At 53.2% G+C, this 7113-nt stretch overlaps 1 long non-coding RNA gene across 1 annotated transcript; it reads right to left on the bottom strand.

The window, feature by feature from the left end:
• Positions 1-2733: 2733 nt before the first annotated feature.
• On the bottom strand, positions 2734-6910 carry LOC123803941 (uncharacterized). Its single transcript, XR_015721729.1, has 5 exons — positions 6726-6910; positions 6277-6438; positions 5278-5417; positions 3298-3541; positions 2734-3165 (listed from the first exon to the last, which is right to left on the bottom strand). It is a non-coding gene; the product is annotated as an uncharacterized LOC123803941 (long non-coding RNA).
• Between the last annotated feature and the right edge of the window lie 203 nt (positions 6911-7113).

The following is a 7113-nucleotide window of genomic DNA, read 5'->3' as shown; positions in this document are numbered from 1 at the left end:
CAACCCATTCTTGTTGTGAAAACATAAGCACACAAGAATATACAGAAGGAAGTAAAAGTCACTCCAGCTGGGAAGTGTGTTCCAGAATCACCACTGGTTTGTGTCCTTCCAGAAGCTTCTATGCATATACCTTAGTTTCTACATACGTAATCTCTTACTAGATACAGTATACTCTGAATGACACTGTTCTCTTACTTCGTGATGAAAACAAACCAAAAGACCAAGACAGAGAGGGAAAGAAGAAGAGAAGGGGAATCAGCATTGATTGGGTGTTCACTGTAGGCCGATCTTTTATAGATAAATCGACTCACTTTACCCGAACAACCACCCTAAGACCTTGGAACCAGAATCTCCACTTACTGATAAGGTCAGTGAAGCCAAGAGGGGTTAAGTAACTTGTCCACAGTGAATCAAGGCTGATTCTGAATGTCCCAAATCCCATGGGACTTTCCTACCAAAGTCCACGCTGTCCCAGACCCTATCAGGACCGTCATCTTTTCCAGGGGTCTGCATAAAAGAAAGGGGAGCCCCAGAGTCTCCTGGGGGTGGTGGTACGTGTGTGTGTCTGTGTGTGTCTGTGCGTGCAAAAACACTTGCTTTCAACCTCCAGAGTGAGCCCACCCTCCCTGGTGGGCCTGAGGCTCCCGCCATGGGCGGGGGCACTTCTCCCTTCATCCCTTCCCTACGCCCTCCAGCACCCGAGCGAAGTCACTTAGCAGAGCCTTCCCTGCCTGCTGCCCTTTTAGCCTGGTGGAGGCCAGAGGTAGAGGCAAGCAGGCAGACGAAGGCTCAGAAAACACACAGCCCCCATTGTTTGCTCTGCATAGACCTTCTTCACAGAAGGCGGTGTTGACCAAGCTTTGTTTATCTTAATTGCCCAACACTCTGCAGAGTGGAAAGTTGAATACGAGGCCCCGAGAACCTGTTTCAGTGGAATAGAAATCATTGATTTCTCACTAAATTTCTGGAGCAACTTTGTTTTTTTGTTCTCAGCCATGTCATCGAATTATTTCGTTTCCATTAAAACAAGCCTCGCACCACCATAATCAGAGTGATATGTATGGTCCCTGGGCTTCCATGATCGGTGTCTCCTGAAATCCTTGCTGGAAGCCTGAGAGGTCAAGATCATCATCTCCCTTCCACACACGAGGTGAAGCGACCGGCGCCAGGTTCTCAGCGCGGAATGCAGAGCTGGGATCTGAGGTGCTGCCCCGCCCCTGAGGTTCTGGAACCCTCCCGGGACATCGGGAGAGGAGGAAGAGGACATCGGGAGAGGACATCGGGAGAGGAGGAAGCTGTTCCTTATAAAGCTGGGCATACACTACCCTCTAACCAGCCAGTCCCCCCGAGAGAAACGAAAACATGTTCACACAAAGCCTTGTGCATGAGAGCTCACAGAGCTTCATTCATCATAGCCAAAGCTGAGACACCCAGACATCTGTCAACAGAAACTAATTGTGGTACGCCCCTACAATAGAACCGTATGCAGCCAGAGATGGGATGGATTTCACAACCACGACGTGGAACAAAAGAAGCCAGACGCGAAGAAAGTACGCAGTGTAGGCTCCCACTCTCTCCACGTCCTTCCAGAGGAGGCGAAACTGACCTACGGAGACAGAATTCAGAAATGACCTTCAGTGGGAGATGGGAAGATGGACAGACGGGGGAGCTTCCCAGGTTGATGGATCTGTTCTTTGTATCTCGATCAGAGCAGCAGTTCCACAGATGTACACAATCGTAACCATGTATCAAGCTGCACATTTAAGATTTATGGTTTTACTGCATGTAAATAACACCTCCGTAAAAGTAAATCCGTAAAAAGGAAAACAGGGAGGCAGTGATCACACGCGTCGGGTGATAGCAGGTGTCGAGGGGGAGGGAAGGGAGGGTTCAGGGGAGGTTTCGTGGAGTCATTCTATTTATTCTCTTGGAGCCTCACCTGCAGAGTGGATATAATAAAACCCTCTTTGCAGAGCTACTGGAAAGAGGACAGTTTGTGTACACAGGGCCGGGCACCCGGGAGCCAGGATGCAGCTGTGAGCAGTTGGGGATGGGAGGCGGCAGGGTCAGCTCCTGGGTGGAGGGATCTGCCAGGCTGAGCCAGCCACAGGAGAAGGGAAGGAGGCTCAGCGGACATGACACAATCCCCCTCCCTCAGTGCTATTTCACCATCCCAGCTCAGCCCTCGCTCTGTTGTCTTCCTGTGAGACCTTTCCCTTTCCCCGGGGGGCAGACAGATGGGAGCAGCAGCTCTGGTGGGGGGGCAGGCTTGACCAGCAAGACAGCGTCACTCTAGGTCCTGGCTGTGAACCCCACTGCCCTTGTCCCCTCCACCTCCCCATGGTGGGGGGCCTCCCTTCCCCACAGGATGGCTTCCAGCTCAAACAGACAAACAACGGGTTTTCAGTCTAGGAAGCTGCATGCCCCACGCCCATTTATAGCTATCTTTTTTTTTTAATTTTAATTGAAATTCAATGTAAGGAACATATATCGTATTGTTAGTTTCAGAGTTAGAGGTCAGGGATTCATCGGTTGTATGCAACACCCAGAGCTCATTGCATCATGTGCCCTCCTTAATTCCCATCACCCAGTTACCCCTGCCCCCAGCTCTCCCCTCCAGCAACCTTCAGTTTGTTTCCTGGAATTAAGAAGCATTCTATGGGTTTTCACACTCTTGCCCTGGCAAGATGCCTTAACCATCTGATAGAAGAAACATTCATTTCTTTTTTTTTTTAAGATTTTATTTATTTATTTGAGAGATTGAAAATGTGCAGTGGGGAGGGGCAGGGGGAGAGAGAGAAGCAGACTCCCTACTGAACAGGGAGCCCGACCCGGGGCTCGATCCCAGGATGCTGGGATCATGACCTGAGCCAAAGGCAGACGCTTCACCGACTGAGCCACCTAGGAGCCCAGAAACACTCCCATTTCTGCTTCTTCGTTCATCTTACCGCCGTTCCTCCAGCAGCCTTGAGCACCTGCTTTGTGCTCGGCACAGTCAGAGTGGGAAAACAGGCTGCCCTGCCCTCAGGTAAACTGCCCTCTGGTGTCGGAGCTGAGCCCTTGTCCTGCAGCCACACAGCCTGGTTCCAATCTCCCCTCTGCCACTCGCCAGCTCCAGGACCTAGGGCTCACTGGCTTGACTTCTATGAGCCTCAGTTTTCTCGTCTGTAAGATGGGGATAACAAAAGTGCCCACCTCATAAGCCTATCGTGTGGATGAGCAAAATTCATCTCTCTGAGATGCTTAGACCAGTGTCTGGCGTGCTCTAGGTCCTCAATACATGTGACCAAGTGTTACCTCGTGTGCTCTGGAAGCAGCCAGGAAGGAGACGTCCCCCAGCACGGCCAGGTTGGGGGGGGCAGGAAGGCTCTTCTGTGACTTCGTCCTGGCCCTAGGCGTGGAAGGGACACACTGAGTCCGAACGCTTCCCTCCCGGGACAGAGCGGCCCGTACAAAAGCTGGCAGTCTCACAGGCACGGCGGGGAGGGACCAGTGGCACTGGTGTGGTCTGTGGTCTCGGGCAGGGATCGCCAAATTTGTTCTGGAAAAACCAGATAGTACATAGGCCTAATTTTAGGCTTTGCAGGCCACGTACTTTCTGTCACCACGATTTGATTTTTCTGCTGCCCCGGGAAAGCAGTTGCGGAGGGTGAACCAACAGCGGGATTGTGCTCTGATAAAGTGTTACTCAGCGACATCTGAATTCCACGTAATTTTCCTGCCTTACAAACCCCTTCCTCACACCATTCTGACCTCTGCTGCTGCTGTCACATCCCCTTCTCTGACTCTGACCCACCTGCCCCTCTTTTATAAGGACCCTTGTGATTACACTGGGCCCATGCCTGGAAAATCCAGGATAATGTCCCATCTCAAGATCATGACCGTTATCACATCTGCACAGTGACACACTCCCAGTCTGGGAAATAGGACGTGGGCCTCTCTGGAGACGTTATTCTATCTACTGCAGGAGTATTGACAGGAGAGTGGCTGACACGATGCCCCATGAGGTTTAAGCTGGTCACACCGCACCATCTCCATATGTCTACACCCGCAGGCCCATGAGGGCTGAGGACAGGTGAGGAGGGTGCAGGAAGAGGGGAGCTGGAGACGATGAGTTGACACAGAAGCCTCAGACCCGACAGCAAGGTCTGAGCGATGGCCGTGGGTCATATGAGGGTCAGGAGGCAGGAAAGAGAAGCCACCGGAGGTAAGATGGGCAGGAAGAAAGGGGCTGGAGGCTCCGAAGGCCACCCACAGCCATGTCGAGTGGTGCGGAGTGGAGCAGGCTGGCCCCTGCTGCCCTTCTCCTGTGGTGTAGGATGTGAGCCTCGGGCCTGCGATGTCAGGGGTGAGGTTGGGAGAAGGTGGGCCTGTCCAGGGAGGTAACTACCTGATTGCCAGAGGATTTTGCGACAGCTGCGGGCCAGGAGAATTGGCCTTTCTCACGGCCCCTGGGTCCGAGATGCGGGAGCACGAACAGCCCCCACCGGAGAGGACTTCGGAAGAAGCCAGGTCTCCGGGGACGCTGGGTATCAGCCTCGGGACAAGGACCCAGGCAGGGGAGGGGCTGCTGCCGGGGCAGGTGATGGGGAACTGAGCCCCAGGGCTGAACTGGGGCAGAGGAAGAAGAAGGTAGGAAAGCTCCCATGAAACCCAGTGTCCCAGGGTCCCGCCAGCTGGCTGTGGACCTGCCCTTGGAGTCTTCGTTCCTTCCTGTCACGGGGGACAGGGGACTACGTCTAGGGAGATGGAGCAGTTGCCAGGAAGAGAACTGAAGAGGAAGTCTGGCGTTGGGGATGCCCGCAGAGCTGCCAAAGGCCCGGGGCTCAGCCCCAGTGCATCCTGGGGTGTATCCCCAATGTCAACCCTCGTCTGTGGCTCCTGCCTCCTGCTTATCTCCTGAACCCATCCCTCCTCGCCATCCCCCTGCCTTACGCTCCCTCACAGGGACATCTGCAAGGGGCTCTGTGGTCCCCAGGCTCAGCCCCCAGCAGGGTACCATTTCTGGAGAGTGGGGAGCACACCTTCCACCTTTGCAAACTCTGAGCTGGAAGGTGATCAATACAGGACGTTTAGTGAGCGAACGAACAGATGATATATCCATTAATAGATGGGGAGAATTAAGGAAGATGACCCCATATGACGACCACAGAGAGAGGAAGGAAGGGAGGGATGGGGCAGGGAGAAGGAGGTAGACCGGTCACACTGTCAGCGTCAGGGTAACTCTCTGTGCCTCAGTTTCCTTAGCTGTCCTAAGGGGATATCAATGCTACCCACCGCGTGGGATCCACACAGAGCCCAGCAGGTAGTAAGCACTCAAGAAGCTCGGCCACGATGCACGAGGTGACAGGCCACAGGCTGGAGTCGGTTTGGGGGCTGGTATCACCAAACCAGTGCAGCATAAGACTCGTTAAGACCTAGCAAACAGAAAGGCTTAAAGTCAACAGGAAAGAAGACAACACGGTGAATCGAACCATTTCAGTCCAAGGTCGGAGTTGGGCAAGTTCAAAGATCCCTAACGCCCTCTTTATCTGAGCCACCCACGCAGCGCTCGTATTTCTGAAAAACAAGTCCCAAAGTCCTTCGGGGTCTCCCTCGGCACCGTGCAGGGGTGTCCTGTACTGCGGGTGCTCGCCGGGGTTCCTGGGAGGACCCTCGCCACCCCCGCTCCCTTCCTCTCCCAGGGAGGGCTGCCGGCACCGTGTCTAGAGGCAAGAGATGAGGGTGGGGCTGGAACGGGGTCAGGGCTGGAGTACCCGCGCGAGGTCTCTGAAGGCCAGCAAGGAGCACTGAAAGGAGAAAAGAGGTAACTTCGAGAGGCTCCCGTTGGCCAACATGTGGTGAATGGACCATCCTAATGGAAATACTATCATAGTTAAATAGGACAAGCTGAGTCTCCTAAAAGCGGAAAGGCCATAATAGCCATAATGGCCCATAAATTCAATAAATTTAAAATAAAGTGTAGAAAACATTAGTTATAATACAAATAATGGTTTTATTAATGTTAACACCTAGGGGATAAAGCTATAGACGCGTGCGTTATTCCCTCTGTTAACTCCATTGTCATTTACAACGCATAGTTCTGCCCTCTTTTCCTCCGAGTAAGGATGAAAAGTGAAAACAAGAAGCCATGAGTAAGCCAAGTGTTTCCAGACAAAGTAAGACAAGAACCACACACAGGAAGCAGGCCCAGAGGTCACGTACAGAAGGGAAGAGGGTCCGAGAGGGTGTTGCAAGCTGGATGATTTGCAAGATGCCAACAGGAGGCAGACTCACGGTGCAAACTTAATTCACGTCCTGGGAGGGAAAGCCGGGAACCCACTCACGTTCTAACGTGAACAGGCTGTGACGAGGCAGAGACGGGTGTCGGTCACGCTCACAGAGCAGGCCTGGAGTAGAACATTCCACAAGCATCCTCTCATTTGAGCCTGACAGCAACTATATGAGAAAAAGACTCTTATTATCCCCATTTCACAGATGAGGCAACCAAGGCTCTGAGATCAGCCACCAAATTGACGGGGTTCCAACCACCCCATACCGAACTTGATCTTCTGCTCCTGACCCTAGGCCTCCAGGAGCAAAATGAGCGCAGAACCCAGGAGAGGGGAGTGGGGCCATTTGGGATGAGGAGAAGCTTGAATGCAAAGAGGTGTGCCTGGACAAAGAGCACCGATCCCCAAATCTTTCTCCTGCTCAGACCCCGGGGACGCATCTGAACGGGCTACCTGGCCCTGGACACATCCACAAAGATCCCACAGTAGTTGGCTTCGACTTAGGGCCCACCTGGGCCAAGGCTGCCCCCAGCTTTACATGAAATCATCTTGTGCACTCTTCACAATCCTGGTACAGCGACATATCTTATCTTGCATATTACGAATGAGGGAACGGAGGCACAGGGAGGGAAAGTGAAGCTCTCACCAAGGACAGGGGTGGAGTTCGGACTTGAATCAGATGTTTGGCTCCTGAGCCCATGCCTTAAGCACCGCCCCACACCAAAGAAGGGAGCCAGTCCCTGGAGGGGAGGACCCCATAGTGAGTATGGGGGGACCCGAGTGGAAGTGCTTTCTGAGAGACTGGTGCACCTGTGTGTTGCATGGGACAGTCCTGGTCCCC

Source organism: Ursus americanus, chromosome 26, assembly GCF_024610735.1.
Source record: "Ursus americanus isolate L20-20 chromosome 26, mUrsAme1.1.p, whole genome shotgun sequence".
NCBI classification, from domain to species: domain Eukaryota; kingdom Metazoa; phylum Chordata; class Mammalia; order Carnivora; family Ursidae; genus Ursus; species Ursus americanus.
Note: the sequence above shows the minus strand (reverse complement) of the source record. Positions and strands in the feature narration are given on the sequence as shown.